Here is a 19,629-nt window from a genome sequence, read left to right on the forward strand (position 1 = left end):
ACGGCACTACAAAATTTAGATGGACAATGACCCAAAACATTATAGGAAAGCAAGCCAGGAGTTTTTTAAGGCAAAGAAGTGGAATAATCTGTAATGGCTAAGTAAATTACTAGATCTTGACCCCATTGAGCTGCATTTCACATGCTTAAGACAAAACGTAAGGCTGAAAGACCAACAGACAAGCAACAACTGGAGTCAGCCGGTAAAGTCTTTTGGCTTTTAAACTTCAGGCAGTTAGTGCCTTCAAAGGGTTCTCTACCATGTATTAAAAATGAACATTTTATTTATGGTTAAGTAAATTTGTCCAATTACGTTTCAGCCCCTAATATGAGGAAGTTTTGTAGAAAAATTATTGCAATTCTTAAATGTTTCACAGGATATTTTTGCTCAACCCCTTTAATTAAACCTGAAAGTCTACACTTCAATTGCATCTCAGTTGTTTAATTTTATAGAAAAAATATTGACATGCAAAGCGAAAATAGCAAAGATTCGGTAACTGTCCAAATATTTCTGGACTTAACTAATTGTTATTGCTACATCCATAATTGTTGTTGCTGTGTCTCTAAAACTATCCAATAATTAAACTAGTACGGTCAACACTAAAAGAATTACTAAAAACACAGCAAGAATATAGTTTTTTCATCATACACAAAATAATTAAAATAGTAAATCAAAAAGTAATTTTTCTGAATAAAAAAATCACTGAAAGCCATATCTTGTCCAGTAAAAAAAAGTCCACATATAGCTCTGTGTACAAAAAAATGAAAAAGTTCTGGCTATAATAATCAGAATATGGCAATCCAAAAATATATTATCGTTTGTAAAAAAATAGTTTCTGGTGTGCAAAAGAAACAAAACAAAAAAAACTATAAAAATCTGGTACTGCTATGATCATACTGTCCTGAAGAATCACGTTTTCTTATTACTTTTATTGTGCGGTGAACAGCATAGAAAGAAATAAAAACAATTCATGAATGGCTGGTTTTTGTTCACTCTGACTATCCCGAAAAATATAAAAAAGACAAAAAAAATGTTTTTTAGTCCAAAATAAATCTTCACGTTAAGCTCATCTCACAAAAACAAGCCCTTGGATAGCTCCTGTGGCTGAATATTAAAAAAGGTTATAGCTCTCAGAATATAATGATGCAAAAACAAGTACATTTTACCTTGACATCTATGACATGGCTCCCAATAAAATAATCCAGTAAAATCCACACACCCAAATGGCCCATTATGAACCCCACATTATACCTATATCCCCTCATACAATGTATGGCATTGCTGCAGAGGGGAAAACTTATTTAACAAATTATTTATATGATAGATCGGACATCAATATGAGATTAGTGGGGGTTCCACACCCAGTATACCCACTCATCATCTGCTGCCAGAATAAAGTGATGTACTGGCAGAACACATCCGCTCCATACATTGCTTATTGGCCGCCGATCAGGACTGTGCTTTATCTCCCATTGAAGTGGTAAGAGGATGGATCTTCAGTTGGGTGTCCCCCTAAGACATCAATAGTTTTAATGCAAGTGTGTCATATAACCTGTAGCAGATAGTGTAATGTATAAGATGGATGATGTTATGTAGGCAGCAGTACAGATACTGGCCACAAGAGCCATTGTCTCCCTGTTCATATGCTTAAAATTTCTCTTTGGGCTGTTTGACGCAGAGTCTAGGGAAGACAGGGTTAATATTGAGTAAGCAAGAGGGAGGAGTGTTAGGGGTACTTTGCACGCTGTGACTTCGCTAGCCAATGGTAGCGATGCCGAGCACGATAGTCCCTGCCCCCGTTGCAGATGCGATGTCTTGTAATAGCTGCCGTAGCGAACACTATCGCTATGGCAGCTTCACACGCACTTACCTGCCCTGCGACGTCACTCTGGACGGTGACCCGCCTCCTTCCTAAGGGGGTGGGTCATGCAGCGTCACAGCGACGTCACACAGCAGGCGGCCAATAGAAGCGGAGGGGCAGAGATGAGCGGGACGTAAAACATCCCGCCCACCTCCTTCCTTCCTCATTGCAGGCGGGACGCAGCTAAGGAGATGTTTCTCGCTCCTGCTCCTGTGGCTTCATAAACAGCGATGTGTGCTGTCGCAGGAACGAGGAACAACATCGTACCTGTCGCTGCTGCGAAATTATGGAAATGACGAACATTACACAGATCACCGATTTTCGACACTTTTGCGATCGTTTATCGGTGCTTCTAGGCTTTACACGTTGCGACGTCGTTACCGGAGCCGGATGTGCGTCACTTTCGATTTGACCCCGACGAGATCGCAGTAGCGATATCGCAACGTGCAAAGTACCCCTTAGAGTTTAGGGAAAGATTTGTTCCTGTTTTGTGGTTGTTGTATGGTGGAAGCTAGTGAAAGAGGCCAAGCAAAAAAGGTAGAAGAGTAGACCAGGCTTGCAATGCAGATGTGTAATGCCGGTGTTTTTACGTTATCCTACCTCTCCCTTGCTGCAGGGACATATTGCCGTGGCTGGACTGCGCCCTCCTCCACCTTGTCGCAGTCCTCCATGTGCTCTCCTCCTGTCTCCTGCTGATGGGGTCTGTGCACACCACACAGGTTCCTCGGGAGTGCGCATAAGGAGTGCGCTTATGCACCTTACCTGCTTTTAAAGGGCTGAGAGGCACTAGGTACTTAAGGCATCCTCCCACTGGGGGAGGTGCCTTAGCAACATTGTCAGTTAGTTAGTGTTTGTCTAGCTAGCTAGTTGTCAGGTCCCATTTGTCCTGTAACCGCTACCTGTATTTTGTGCTCTTACCTATGCCTTTTACTTGTTCCTGTACCTGCTACTGTGTCGCCCCAGGGTCACCGATCCAGCTTCAGGGATGCCACAGGGTCTTCTTTTAATATGGCAAACAGGTATGTCAGATTTTGTATGTGTCGTGACGCCACTCACGGCTCGCGGTCAGGGATATGGATGACCGCCACTGCAAATTTTATGAGCGTCTGGGGCTGATGGGGTCTGCAGTCAGATGGTGTGGCCTCCCATGAGTGTGGCAGGCCCCAGGGGCTCAGGTGTGTAGAATCACGGGTCCCAGAATAACTCAGGCTTAGTCCGAAAGTCTTTCAACTGCTTTTTACTCACTTTGTTGTTATGGTGAGCTGACCCGGGCGATGCTGTGATAAACCAGGTATGACCAGGAGCTCCTTCAGGCCAGTCTGAGAGTAAAAGGTTAGCTTGCCTTCCTAGCACTTCTGTGTTCGGATAACCCCCTGACCTGAAGTACCGTGGGGGTCTATCCAGGGAGTCGCTACTGCCTTGTCTCCCCTTTTTGGACCGTTTGCCGGCAGCGTTTACCAGGTGAGATGGCTTCTGGCTCTATCTCCATATGGGTCCCTGTGTTGCTGCTGAGGCTCGGACTCTGTGTGGCTGGTGAGGTACTTGTAGCAGATAGTTAAAACTGAAGTCTGCTCTAGGGACCTGTTCCTCATACGTGCCTAGTCACCAGGAGCACCTCTTCTTCTGACTACCCGGTGACCGTTCTCCCTCGCCAACTGTCACTACACCGCCCACGGTCTGACTAGTGGCCGCGCGTGTATTGCTTAGGAACTGCCGTGCTCCACTACCAGACTGGCTCGCTCCACTCCTTTCCTGACAACCTCTGCACTTTAGCTCCCAGCCCCTCCACTACACCCCTTGACAAAAATTGAAGGCCAGACCCCTCTAGGGACTGCCCAAGGGTCCCATCTAATGGTGTGGGAGAGCTGGTTGCTATGTGTCTGTGCGTACACACCTCATTCTGGCCCTTAGGATTACCTGGAAGTACTGTCCCTGGTGAGTGCTTGTTATCTCTATGAGACAGAGGCTACCAGACATCTCTGGTGGTGGCTCATCTCCACAATTGGAGCTGCTGGGTCCTCATTTCCCTGACAATCACTGTCGGCCAATCCTGTCTATCTCCGGGTTCAGCCAACTGTAGTCTGTGTACGAGCACCTTAACTACTATATCTAAAGGGTATGTGAGCTGTTAGGGTATGTGCACACCATGGCCTTTACACATCCTTTGAGTTTTTCAGGAAGAGGACAGGTTAGGTAACACTGCCATATTTTTTATTATTTTAAATTTAAATTTTATTGTGCTAGTCAGCAAATGCAAATCTTCATTCTATTAGCGTTTAGCAATTTTTCAAGTGTGTTACTTAGTAGATCGGTCTTACACAGATGTCGTGTGCACAAACAGTTTTACGTTGTCAGTAATGGGCGCAATCACTTAAAGTGCTAGGGCAGCATGAAGGCAAAATACAGCCTTGCTTACAATGATTGTTCAATCACCAGGAGATTATCACTGCCCTATCGACATCTAATAAGATTGCAAGACCGATCACGCCCCCTGCCCTGATAAACAGTTCACTGGCAGTAGACAATGTACACGGAGAGCTGTGGTGTAAAAGGGGTTAGCTTTCTCAATAATGCTACATTTAAAAAAAATCTGATTGTGCCACAAGTGTTGCACTCAGTAAAAAAGTGATACATCATTGGAATCAGGGTCTCTTTTACTACATTGTGCTGTTCTCAGATGAGGTAACTAAAGCGGGCTTTATGTGCTGCGACATCGCTAGCGATGTCGCGAGTGATAGCACCCGCCCACGTCGGTGGCGCCTCATGGGGTGATCGCTGCCGTAGTGAACAATATCGCTACGGCATCGTCACACCCAATTACCTGTTCCCTGTTCACCAACGTCGCTGTGGCCACCAAACAATCTCTCCTTTTAAGGGGGAGGTTCGTTCGGCGTCACAGCGGCATCACTAAGCGGCCGCCCAATAGAAGCGGAGGGGCGGAAATAAGTGGCCAGAACAGCCCGCCCACTTCCTTCATACCTCATTGCCAGCGGCCGCAGGTATGATGTTGTTCCTGCTTCCTGCGGTGTCACACATAGCGATGTGTGCTGCTGCAGGAACAACAAACAACCTGCGTTCCAAACGAGGAACGATTTTTTTAAAAATGATCGACGTGTAAACGATGAACGATTTGACATTTTTTTGCGATCGTTACTGATTGCAAAAAGATGTCACACACAATGACATTGCTACCGAGGCCGGATGAGCGTCACCAACACCGTGACCCCGACGATATCTCATTAGTGATATCGTTGTGTGTAAATGGGCCTTAAAACCTGGTGAAAGATTCATTTTAAAATAAACATTCAGTACTAAGATGTAATTTATCATGCTGTGTTCTTGTTTTGAGAAACTTTTTCCCAGGGGCATATGTCTGTGTGGATTCATCCTCGTTTGTAGTTTTAATTTATAAGGCTGGCCATACGCATTAAAATCAGCCGACTCTCCCAAACACAGAAGCACTTGTTCGGCCGAGCGCTCCTATGTTCTCTATAAGAAATCTGCTGACTGACTTGTCTGGTAGCAGCTTATCTGAAGGAGAACAGTGTGGTCGGCAGTCCACATATGGACATATGCGATCAACATATCTTACAACCTTTAGTAGACCAGTGTCCTCATACACATTAGATCGTTAGCCGAATTGTTAATATCAGCGGGTTCATATGAGTTTAGTATAATTTACCTGGGGCGTTCTGCCCTTACTTCCATTCCATTTCTAAAAACAAAATCCCCAAGCCCTTAATTTTATAAACTTTGCTTATCATCCATTAGGAGCCATTACCTCCATCCACCCCATGCACAAATGTCCCATTGTAGCATCTCTTATGGCTCATTCACACGTCTGGGCCATTTGGCCCGATGTTGGATTGAAATGCATGGACTGGCTGCTGCTCTCCTGACCCAAACATGACAGCTTCATGTATTTCTATGAAACTGTAACGCTCAGGTTGGAAGATTGCACAGATAATTAAAAAATCCTTAAATGTTGAGCTCTTAAATCAGCCATTCATTTGTACACTTGCTTGATGGAGGAGCCTCTGTGCTTCAACAACGTGCATATATTTTCTGGTGTCACTCATAATACTTTGGGGGTTTTTTTTGGGCATAAACGTATCTACAGTACATTGGAGAATACAGAAGCTGCAACCATTGTAGAGGGACAGCAGATGGCGCTATGTCGTTACAGTTGACACTGTACTGTGTAATCTTCATTTGGCATTTTTCTTCCTGTAATCCTCTATTGTGAAGAAGAAGATAAAAGTTTATTTTTCCCCAAGTATTTATTATTTATTTAGTTTGTTTACTTGCAGTGGATATAAAAAGTATACACCCCCTTGTTAAAATGCTTGATTTTGTCATGTAAAAAATAATACGCGAAAGAAACATTTCAGAACTTTTTTCACCTTTAATGTCACCCGTATTCTTTATAATTCAAATGAGAAATAAACTGAAATCTTTTCAGGTGGAAAAAAAATAGAGAAGAAAACGAATGTGGTTGCAAAAATATGCACAACCTAAGTATAATAATAGTAACAAAAATGATAATGAAAAATAATTAATTATATAGCGCCAACATATTCTGCAACCTTAAAATGTATACTCTTAACCCCCTAACCCCCCGATTTGATTTTCTATTTTTCTTTTTTTTTGCTCCCCTTTTTCTGAGAGTCGTAACTTTTTTATTTTTCTGTCAATCTTGCCATATAAGGGCTTATTTTATTGCGGGACGAGTTGTACTTTTAATGAAACCATAGGTTTCACTATATAGTGTACTGGAAAACAGCAAAAAAATTCCAAGTGCAAAAAAATTGCAAAAAAGTGTGATTGCATGATTGCTTTTGGGAAATTTTATTCACTGTGTTCACTATATTATAAAACTGATGTGTCGGTATGATTCCTTACATCAGTACGAGTTCGTAAACACCAAAGAAGTATAAGTTTACTTTTATCTAAGGGGTTTAAAAATTCAGAAATTTGTCCAAAAAAATCAGCTTACTTTTTGCGTCTTGAGCTGACATTTTTAATGGTACCATTTTTGTGTAGAATGCAACGTTATCATCGCCTGTTATTGCATTTTGCGCAAAATTTGCGACGACCAAAAAACATAATTTTGGCGTTTGGAATTTTTTGCTGAGACACTGTTTACAATCAGATTAATTGATTTTATATTTTGATAGATTGGGCATTTCTGAAAGCAGCAATACTAAATGTGTTTATATTTTTTTAATTTTTTTAACAATTTAATTTTCAATGGGGTGAAAGGGGGTTTAGGTTTTTTTTTTTACTTATTTTTTATTTTATTAGTCCCCCTAGGGGACTATAAGAATCAGCAGTCGGATCGCTCATTAATTTCTGTTGATCACAGCTACACAGCTGAGATGACCAGAAATTCTCATCTCTTGTAACAGGCAGCATTCAGCCGGCTGTTACAGATAGCTGCAGGAGTCATCACATGACCCTGTGCTACCATGGCAACCATTGGCTCCACGTTATCATGTCACGTGACTTCTAATGGCAGCGGGTGAGTGCGCGTTTACCACAGTTTGACAGCACAAATTAAGGGGTTAACAGGCATGGGTGCATCACGGATCCACCTGCACCTGCGAGGCACCCATGCCAGCTGTTCAAATCAGCTGACACATGCGTGGATCACCGCTGGCTTCCCGCAGCAGCCAGCAGTGATCACCCCTTGGTGTTATAGGATGTAACAGTATGGCCCGCTGTCGTTAAGGGGTTAACCCCTTAACTACTTGGCGATTTTCCATTTTTTTATTTTTTCTTCCCCTTATTCCAAGAACAATAACTTTTTTTATTTTTCCGTTAACATGGTCAAATGATGGCTTGTTTTTTGCAGCACAAGTTTTACTTTTGAAAGAAACCATTAGTTTTACCATATGATGTGCTGGAAGACGGGAAAAAAAATCCAAATGCAGTGAAATTGTATAAAAATACAATTCTACAATAGTTTTTTGGATTTTTTATTTATCATGCTCACTGTATGGCAAAACTGACCTGGCAATACAATTTCCCATGTCAGTATACGTTTGTAGCTGCCAAAAATGTACAGTTTTTGTTTTATCTAATTGGTGAAAAGGCTTCAGACATTTTTTAGAAAAAATGGCGCTTTTGTTGCTATTTTCCGAGACCTGCAACATTCTCCTTTATCGAGATCAAGGGCTAAGTGATGGCTTATCTGAGCTGACATTCTTACAAATACCAATTTTATGTAGATGCAATGTTTTGGTCTCCTCTTATTGCATTTCTTTGCAATGCTGCAATGGCCAAAAACCTTAATTCTAGCATTTTTTTAAAAAAATTTTGTACGCTGTTTACCAATCAGATTACTTTATTTTATATTTTGTAGATAGGACATTTCTGAAAGTGGCAATACAAAATATGTGTATTTTTTTTGTTTTATTTTCAATGAGGCAAACATGGGTGATTTCAACTTTTATGTTGTTTTTTTATTTTTTTCACATTTTTAATTTTTTTCCCACTTTTATTGTGTTTGCTAGGCCCCTTAGGGGACGTGCATCAGCACTGCTTTATACAGAAGAATTACTGATTTCCTATGAAAGCCGGCATGCAGCTGGCATGCACAGGAAATTCATCATGACAGCAACAGGGGTCTTCAGCTGACCCCCGATTGTCATGACAACCCATAGGTACCCCGTGATCATGTCAGTGCCACCAATGGAAGCAGGGAATGATGTGCTCCCTGTTGAAGCATGTTAATTGTTGCTAGAGATTGATAGCGAGATTTAACTAGTTAACAGCGGGGGGTTGATCTGCTATCTGTGCACTGCTGTTAGAGGCACGTATTGTCTGATGAGATCAAACAAGATGTGCAGGGAAAGATGTAGGCTCATTGTGAAAGCCAACATCAAAAAGAAGGGCACCACCCATGATGTGCCAGTATGTCATAGGTCTTGAAGGGGTTAAAGTAATACTTTACTGAGGTATCCTTTCAATTTATGATAGCAAATCTAGAATTGGAAATCTTTTCCTACCTTTTCTTTCAGTAGTGATCCAAATGTGTCAGATTATGAGGGCGTCTCCTGTGTTCAAATCTCTTGAGGTCAGCCTACAGGTTTTCCTTTTGAACTTCTTCTGACAATGTCATTCTTTTGTTGACTTGGAGGTATGGTTAGGGTTCTGTCTTACTTAAAGTTGAAATTCATCTTCAGCTTTTTAGCAGACACTTGAAATTTACAAATTTTGGGAATTGTTTATAATTCTGTCCACCTTAATTAAAGCACTCGTTCCAGCTGCTTAAAATCAGCCCCAAAATATAATGCTGCCTCCAACATGCTTTACTGTGGGTATAGTGATCTTTTGGATATGCACTGTTGCCTTTGTACCAAGCATACTGTCAAGGAAATAGCCAGGGGTTTCAACAGATATTCCACCACTTCCACCAATTTGTCAAATCAATACGCAATAGACTGACAATTAATGGACAAGGTGACGGCTGCTTCTGCTACTAGCCCGCTTATTGAATAAAATCAAAGTGGACGTAATGTATATACACACCCAATTCCAATACACCAGTAGGTATACACTTCAGTACAATCACTGCCAAGCTTTGCAATGACCAAAGTAAAACTAGCTGCCATCAATAATTGTTTATAGAGGTCAATTAGACATCTGATCATGTAAGGTTTTGCCTCACAAGGTGTCAAGCTTGCGGTTTATAGATCAAGAGTAACAAAGCTATTAACTTTTGTTCCATAGCAACTTGAAGAATAATTATATGCATCACTGTGGTTCATCACCTCATGCATCACCTCATGTAGCAAATGGTTAACACTCCTCACTGAGTCAGTTGCTATGAGAATAGCTTGGGTGGGTAGAGTTTAAGAGCACATACCATCTGCTACTAGAGAATTACTTTAGAGTACAGTTTGAGATCAGAAAGTGCACAAGCCAGAAACATGTGGAGGAATATAACAATCCATTCCAGTGGGCTGTATGGGGTGAGACTAACCAGAGGATAACATTAGGACAGAGAGCCTGTAGGCAGAAGGAATGCCATCACCTGCACAATACTCTTAGCCTAAAATAAAAATGCAATTCCGTGGACGCGGACAGAGTACGGGCCTAGAGGGTGGTCTCCCATAATGAAGATGGAAATACAGTAATTCATCAACAACATGAAGGTCAGAGGGAACTGGAGCTCAGAGGTCTACTGAAGAATGCCCCTCTTGTGAAATAGAAGAATTCTCTGTTCTATCATCTTGGATAACATGATATGCTCTGACTACACTCACCGAATATCATGCCTCATATGTGCCTGTTTTCCCTTTGTCTGTTGTTATCTGCCTATCTTTGGAACTGTGTCATCTGAGCATACCAACCATGCCCGTGTTTTGGCTGCTGATGAAGTTAGAGTTCACCTGTTTTATGGTTGAACTGTCTCCTGAATTTCCTGTTTTCCTGTATCAATATCAAGGGGCACAAAACTAACATCAAGCTACAGGGAAACAGTAATGTCCTTGTTAACCCCCAATCATTTCCAGCTATGTGCCTTTTACTGTCACTGCTGTATCAGGTGTGAGGCACAGCCATAGCCGCTCGTGAAGCTTCTAGAGGATCCAACCCATACCCCGATTCTTGGGTACTTTGCGCACTGGATGTCACACTAGACCCATGGTGGTTGCAGGAATGGCACTGACCTTTAGGGAGGGGAGCTGTCCATTTGAAAATTGAACAATCCTACTATGACCTATATCTCCCAGCATTGAATGTTAATTGTAGGTCACATCTGGCATTTAGCAGGTACAAGCCACTCCCACATACCTTCCCTTGGTGAGCTCAGCTGGAGGTAGATAAATTGGATGTGGCTTAGGTGCGCAAAATGAGGAGATTCCTGATATTAAAAATATCTTCTCTCCTTGAGGTCCAAGCTGGGAGAGATTAATGTCATATTTCAGATTACAATTCCAGCTGTTCATAGATATGAGACATGGCATATCCAATTTTATCTGGCAGATATTAATTTGGAGGTGATCCGCAAACCACACAGTGGTGTAAGTTAATTTGTTATATTCTCCCTTTAATCATGACACTGAAAATATATCTCTGATAACTATGCCTATACCTATGCATTTCACAAAACCACCAAAGTTCATAACAGGATATCATTGTTTTGAAGAAATGAAACTTATTAGACATGTGAGAAATTCGTCAACTCCCAGCCTCTGTGTCTGGACTTCATGTCTGCTCTACATCAGGTAACCTACTTCAATTACCTGATTACAGCAGGTGGTTGTAAAGCACAAGGGGTTAAGGTACCGTCACACTAAGCAACATCGCTAGCAACATCGCTGCTGAGGCATAACTTGCTAGCGATGTTGCTTAGTGTGACATCCAGCAACAACCTGGCCCCTGCTGTGAGGTCGTTGGTTGTTGCTGAATGTCCTGGTCCATTTTTTAGTTGTTGCTCTCCCGCTGTGAAGCACACATCGCTGTGTGTGACAGCGACAGAGCAACAACTAAATGTGCAGTGAGCAAGGAGCCGGCTTCTGCGGACGCTGGTAACCACGGTAAACAGCGGATAACCAAGAAGCCCTTTCCTTGGTTACCCAATATTTACCTTCATTACCAGCGTCGGCCGCTCTCAGCTGTCAGTGCCGCTCCCTGCTCTCTGCACACGTAGCTGGAGTACACATCGGGTAATTAACCCGATGTGTACTGTGGCTATGTGTGCAGGGAACAGGGAGCCAGCACTGGCAGTGTGAGAGCGGCGGACGCTGGTAATGAAGGTAAATATTGGGTAACCAAGGGAAGGGCTTCTTGGTTACCCGATGTTTCCCGTGATTACCAGCGTCCGCAGAAGCTGGCTGCCTGCACACGTAGCAGATTTACCTTAGTTACCAAGCGCAGAATGCTTCCACGTGTAGCGATGCTCCAGCGATCCCTGCCAGGTCAGGTTGCTGGTGGGATTGCTGGAGCATCGCTTAGTGTGACATCTCACCAGCGACCTCCTAACAACTTACAGCGATCCCTATCAGGTTGTATCGTTGTTGGGATCGCTGGTAAGTTGTTTAGTGTGACTGGGCCTTTAGATGGAATATAAAGTGTTAGCTCCTTTTCTCTTTGCAGTTTATTATGAACCCATAGTTCTATCCACAATATGAGAGGGGCACGACTCTCTCAATAGGGGGATTTATAGATTGGTTCTATTTTACCATTACATTCATGACAAATACCTTTTGGAGCTATGGCCAAAAAGTTCAATCATGGCCCCATCAAACCATAACACATGTTCCCACATACCCACATGCTTTGGCAGACTAGTTTTTTGACAAAACATAGCCAGGCTCTGATGTTTTTCTTTGTAAGAATAGGCTTCCATATTACCTACCCTACCCACAGCAAGGACATCCACAGACTACCGAAGTTTATTGTCACATGCAGTACACAATTAATACTTGCCGGAAATTCCAGGAGGACCTTTTATGTTGCTATAGGTCTTTTGGAAGCTTCCCTTACCAAGTTCTTGTCTTTTCTTTAATTTTTGTGAGCGTCACCTAATTCTAAGTAGTTACTGTTGTGATGACTGTTTTCACAGTGGTACATCTAATGTGTAAAAAAAAAATTGTACCCTTCTACTGACTAATAGCTTTCAACAGTGAGATACTGTACCTTTGCTGGGTCCTCAGCTTTTGCTGTAAAATGCAACTAACTATATGCTGGAGATCTAAAAAGCATGCGTGTTAATGCAATAGAAAAAGTAAAATTACCCAAGAGGGGAGGAAATTTGAAGGAGACTCTACTCCAGAGAGAGATAAAGTGGATCTTTCTAATGGGAACGAGGTTTCCCTCTGGCCTTAACATGAGAAATGATGTTTTATATGCTTATTAATGATTGATGTTTGATGTATTCAATATTGAATTGTTATTTTCATTGTGTTTTTTTGTTATGTGTATTAGAATTCTTTCCTGACACGCTTGCCCTTATAGGGAAAATGGAGTTTTTTTGCTGCACTTCCCTTCCTTTGTGATTTCATGTCCGGGTCCTAGCCCCTTTTTAATGAGTCCTTGCTTTCAGATGGGTTAGAGACAGATTAAGAACAACACGTTCGAAACGCGTCCTCTTGTGGGCTATTGTCGACCCTGTAATGGACTTTTTTAATATGAATGAAAAATAAAAAATGTGTATATTTTTAAGAAAATTCTCTTCGGACTGGATTGCTGGAATTTTTTCTGGATTAATTGTTCAAGCCTTGCCGACTTTTCCTCCGTGCACGGTCCAGAGTTTAACGGTCTACATTGAGCAGGTGAGCCGGACAAAAACCTTTTTTCTTGTACCTTTGCTGGGTCCACAGTTTTGCTGTTAAATGTAACTAACTATATGTCAGGAAAATAGTACTAAAGCAGCTAAACTTTATATGGGTTAACATTTATAACAGAGAAAATAAGGATTCTAGCAAAATTGTACCAAGAAGTCCAGTAAAGGCCGCTTTACACGCAGTGATATCGTGACCGATATAGCTAGCGTGGGTACCTGCCCCCATCGGTTGTGTGACATGGGCAAATCGCTGCCCGTGGCGCACAACATCGCCCAGACCAGTCACACTACTTACCTGCCCTGCGACATCGCTGTGACCGGCGAACTGCCTCCTTTCTAAGGGGGTGGTTCGTTCATTGTCACAGAGACGTCACAGCGGCATCACTGAACCACCACCCAATAGAAGCGGAGGTGCGGAGATGAGCGGGGCGAACATCCCGCCCACCTTCTTCCTACCGCATTGCGGGCGGGAGGCAGGTAAGGAGAGGTTCCTCGTTCCTGTGGTGTCACATGTACCGATGTGTGCTGCCGCAGGAACGAGGAACAACTTCGTTACTGCTGCAGCAACGATATTAGAGAATGGACCCCCATGTCACCGATGAGTGATTTTGCTCGTTTTTGCAACGATGCAAAATCGCTCAAAAGTGTCACATGCAACGGCATCGCTAAAGCAGCCGGATTTGCGTCACAAATTCCATGACCCCAACGAGATCGCTTGAGCGATGTCGCAGCATGTAAAGTGGCCTTTAGTTTTACATCCCTGGAATAAGGCTCTCAGCCACATTGTCCTGCTCTTAGATAACATAGCAAAAATATGTTCAAAGCTTTTTTTAAAGAAATGGATCAGTTGCTATTCTTTTTTTTTGGCTGGCCAAAAAATTTGTGTTGGATAGTTTTTTGATCTAGATAAAAATTGGTTGTAGCTGTATTGAAATCAAATGGAGGCATTTTCCATCCTTATTCCAATGAATAGAATCTCTTCTGGAACATATCATTTCCATTTCTAATATTCCAAAATGGATTCAAAAACAGTAATGACTAGTCAACATGCGAACAGAACCTTAAAAAAAATCATGTTCACACAAACGATAGATGGAAAAAGGCCAGCAGCTCAAAGCCTAAACGTGCAGTGTCCATGCAGAATAATAACAATTACCAGCTATGGAATTTAAAAGTAGAAATGTTTCTGTCAAGTGATGACTTGTGGGAGATTATTATTAAGAAGAGGGCAAAGGTTAATAATTAGAAATGGTACATGAAGACTAAACAGACAAAAGCCATTTTAATTCCTTCTTGCAAAAAGTGAATTCTGGCAAAGGGTCCTCACATGTGGAGGGGGCAAACAAGCTGATCTCCCTCTTCACGTTGCAGATGCTAGCTATATTATGTAGCCAGCATCTATCTTTAACAGCTGCAGCCTGAAAAGGGGTCCCGCTGTTGGCTGTTTAAATATTGACATCAATCTCTGCCAGGCCCCTTTCAGACATCCATGTTTAAACAGGTGTAAGCCACACGTACTGGTACGGTCATCCGTGTGACATCCGTGTGTCATACTCGTTTGTGTAACAGCCATGTGACGGCCGGTACAGGTAACAAAATGCATGATACTGAAATGAATGTTTTTTTTAATGTGTAAAAGATGGGCAAAGCCTGAAAAATTAAATATATGCATAGAAAGATATATAGATAGAACAGATATGATAGATAAAATAGATAAGATAGATAGATAGAACAGATAGATAGAACAGACAAGATAGAGAGATAGATAGATAGAACAGATAAAATAGAGAGCTATAAAAGAAAATAAGAAAGAACATATATAATAGAAAGAAAGAACAGACAGAATAGCTCAATATGTATAGATATAGCTATCTTGGCCAACTGCTTTACAGCATTTTTATTTTTTAATTTAAAAAAAAAAAAAAAGAAAAATAAATGATGTGGTGATCCCCTCAATTTTCATATCCAGAAGAGCAGCAGCTGCAGGCTGCAATGCTCAGCTTTCAGCTGTGCCTTGACTAGTTATTAAAAATAGAAGGGATCTCACGCTTATTTTTACATTTTTAGATTTTTTTTTTAAATGACGTGGAGTCCCCTCCATTTTACTAAAACCAGCCAAGGTACAGCAGACAACTGGGGGCTGATATTATTAGGGTGGGAAGGGTCATGGTTATTTGGCCTTTTCCAGCCTAACAATAGCAGCCTGCAGCCACCCCAGAAATGCGCATCCATTAGATGCGCCAATTCTGGTGCTGGACACAGCTCTTCTCATTGCCCTAGTGCGCTGGCAAATGGGGTATGCCAGCTGGCATCAATCCCTGGTATTAGTAATAGGTGGAATCTCGTAGACACCCCCATTACTAACCCAGTAGTTGAAAGAGAATCAAAAAGTTTATTTGAACAAAAACTCCCAACTCCAGCCCTCATTCACCAATATATTTGTTTTTTAAAAATTTAAAAATACAAAAGGTCCGCCATAATCCGTGGTGAGGTCTCACGACGTCTTCCAAAAGCAAACCTGAAAAGACATAAAAAGAGAAAATTATTCAATTAATAAAGACAAGAGACACCGTGCTTTCCAATTTATTTCCCTGTCAAACTCCTAATCCTGTCCGGTGTAACCCAACATCGATCCCGTACTCCTGGCACATTCAATGGAGAACTGAACCTTCCCCATTGATTGTGATAGTAGCCCCTGCAGGCAGGCAGGCACACACATACACACACACACACACACACACACACACACACACACACACAAACTGCTGTGCATGCTTCCTTGCAGTGCCCTGGACCTCATAAGGTAAGCCCAGGTCACCGCAGGGGTGCCCTCAGCAGTGTGTGTTCCCAATGAACTCTGATGAACCTGTGAAGTCACTGTCGTTACACCCGCGGTAGTGCAGGTGTCATGGGGGTGTCATCAGGAGGTCATGCAAGTTCCTTGGATACTCCTGATGTCACTTCACCTGCACATTGTTGGATACTCACCTGTCACCGATGCTGCTGTGTCTGCTGCTCCTGCTGCTTCCAGGTCCTCGATGTAGTGCATATGCAATGAGACTAATGAGCAGGGGTCGGAAGCAAGTGATCGTAGCTAAGAAGACTGCAGCGCTGGAGACAGGTGAGTATAGAAATTAATTTTATTTCAAAGACCTGTGTTTTCTCAGTGTCACACTGATGATGGATCACTTCAGTGTGCAATCTGTGTAACACCCATGCTGCCAAAGAAAAAATGGACATGTCTCCTTGTGTGTGTGCAGGGCCACATGGTCCATGTGAAGACACGGATGTGTGAGTAACACCAGAGAATAAAATGGGTACGTGTGGCATCCGTGTTAAAAACCGATGTCACATGTACCTGAAACATGATCTTCTGAAAGGGGCCTCAGCGGTATTTAAATGAACCACATGCCACAATCCACGTGCACTTGATTCCATTAACCCGCCTCCCCCTATATGACCACTGGGATCGAGGCCAGTCGGAGGAGTGTTGAAGACTCCTGTCACTGGCATCCTGGCAGTGCCTAATGGGAATGGCCTGGACAATTATGTTTCCAAGTCATTTTTACAACACAGTGAACACTGTAAAAATAAGAATCCAAAAGACAATGGCAAATGTGAGTTTTTTCCATCATCTCATTACATTTGTAATATTTTCCAAACGTGATCAGTATAAGTTTCAGTACATTATATAGTAAGATGAATGGAACATTCAAAACTAAAACGTCTCCCGCAAAAATAAAAACAAGCTCTCCCATGACAATGTCAAAAAAGTTGACAATATGGCTCTATGGCCAGAAAAAGACCAAAAATGAAAAATTCCCAGGTCCTTAAAGAGTTAAGCTTGTTAGTGGAGGATGATCAACTGATCCATATAGGACATGAGAACAATTGCATGTGGAATTCAACAAAAAGACTGTGAATGATCCAACAGTCTAAGGCCCCCTTCACACGCACGTGTCTCCAGTACGTGCTAGGTCCGTTTCCGCATGTACCGGAGACACGGGCACACGTATACCCATTAAAATCAATGGGTATATGTGCACGCACGAGTTCAGCCATTGGCCCATGCCTCCGTGTGGAGCACATGTGAGCCCGTCTGCTCCACACGGAGGCATGTCCGTTTTTCTCCGGCAGCACGGGTGTCACGCGACCCGCACATGTACCACACAGATGTAGTGTGGATGCAGGCTCACGTGACACACACCGGAGAGAAACACATGTGTCATTTTAATAATAAAAAAACACATACTCACCTCCACCAGCTTTGCAGTCTCTGCCGCGACTGTCACCTGCATCCAACCCCCAGTGAATTTGAACAACGCATCTTCTTCACTGGGGGCCGGAAGCAGCGTCAGCAGGGCATGGCCTGTGCCGGACATTGTCATTCAGCACAACAGAGAGCTCCGGAAGAAACAGGTAAGGCGGGGCTTTCCGTTCTCCATGTGTTATTACGTATAACACACGGACATCACGCATGTGCCACAAGCACAGCACACGGGGAGCAAACCACCCCTTTAATATGTACGTGAAAAAATAGTTCGTTTTTTTCACGTGCGTGTGAAGGGGGCCTAAATTCCAAGTTACCTCTGGTAAGGAAAATGTAAAAAATGAGACTTAACAAAGAAAAGTATATACAGGAGCAAATTAATTGAATGCTAGAAAGGATTATACAATCATCATTGGGTGAAGATATAAAAGATAGCCATGTTGCAGCTATATTGCTTTGCAGTTTACCTGACCCATAATGAGCATGCTAGAGTCATGCTAGACTCCACAGAATGTGGCAGTGGGTGGATGAAAAGCAGGTGTAATGGATTGCCAAAGTGGATAAAGATTAATATCCTTTGAGCAAAGCAAATGTACATTCTGTACAAAAGGACACAATGATTGTATCCACAGATTTCATTGACATCATGCAGTACAGTGCTTTGAAAAAGTATTCATAGCCCAGCAGCTTTTCTACATTTCTACATGTAACACCCACAAACTTAAAGGCCCACTCCAGCATTTGTGGTGTTATTTCATGGAGTCCCACTCCATAAAACAGTACAGTAGTCCGCAAATCACGAACTTCCTGAGACCACTGAGCGATAAAAGATGAAAATGATGAATGGTGAATATAAGACCAAACATAGATTTAAAGCACTACTCCAGCGGTGAAAGTGTGATGCCCTGGCCTATCAGGTTGTCACAGGGTATCGTGCAATCTGCCCTTCTGCATGGTATCTGCATCCTCCTTGGTTACGGGTCCCTGTCTGTTGGTGTTGCTAAGAGCCAAGCTAGTCAAAATCCTAGGAACACTTTGCACCACACCCACCAGACACACCATTGGGGGGCCTGAAGGGAATAGGGCCACCCATTTGGGGGATTGGTGAGGGAAGGTGAGAGGTGTCAGTGTGAAAAAGGAGTGTGAAGAGAGAAGAGAGGAGTGAGGAGGTCAGGACCTGGTCTCCTTGTAGAATCCTAGGTGGCAGACGTTGGTCTGGGCCTGGTGGGAGCTGGGGCACGGATCTGCCGAGGAGGGCAGCCGGCGGCCTTCAGCCATCTCCGGGCAGGGGCCAGGGCACCACGGGGTACGTGGACCCTAGGCCAGGAAGTAGCTTCACGCAGCACGGTAATTTACCTGACGGGGGTGAAAGCTTCAGGATTCATCCCTCACCAGCTCCAAAATCGGGGTACTAGCACACCGATGGGATAGGAATTTCCCAAATACATTCCAGAAAATCCCGAGCGTGAACCCTGAGAGGAAGCTCACTCCGTTAGCCATACGGGTGAGCGGGACCCAAATAGTTCCACACTACAGGGTCCAAATAGTTAAAAAGGTGCCACGGAAAAGGTCACAGGCTAACAAGCAACACCAAGGGACACAGATCCATGCGTACTCCCTTCCTGCTGCAGCGGTGCTCAGAGAACTGGTTTACAAGCTGTCGGTGTCAGTATACTTTGACTGAGTGAGTACGCAGAAACCCTTTCCTCCTCAACGGCACCCTTCACCACCATCACCGGGCTCCCGGGGCAAAACCCCCCTACCCATGGAGGGGTTAAACATCTTGCTGCCTTAACACTGCCACCGGGCGTACCCAACAGCAGCGGTGGTACCCTACCTTACCACGCACCGTGGGTGACGTCACAAACTTCTAACCCCCCTGTACATACTCCCCCCCCCTTTTGACCGAGTGGCCGCGCGACCCCCGGGTACGAAGACCTCTCGAGCCACCACGGATCCGGATGTGAGCAGTGGCCCTGCTGCTGGCACGGGGGCGGCACAAAAGAAACCCCCATTTGAATAGTGCTCTAAATTTTTTTTATTATAATTTTATGTGATATACCACCACTAAGAATTATTTGTGAAGTGCAAAAGAAATGATACATGGTTTTCTGAATATTTTAAAAATATAAATCTGAAAATTGTGCCTCGTATTCAGCCCCCCGAATCAATTTATTTTACCTCCTTTCACTGCAATGACTGCTA

This window comes from Anomaloglossus baeobatrachus, chromosome 1 (assembly GCF_048569485.1).
Source record: "Anomaloglossus baeobatrachus isolate aAnoBae1 chromosome 1, aAnoBae1.hap1, whole genome shotgun sequence".
NCBI classification, from domain to species: domain Eukaryota; kingdom Metazoa; phylum Chordata; class Amphibia; order Anura; family Aromobatidae; genus Anomaloglossus; species Anomaloglossus baeobatrachus.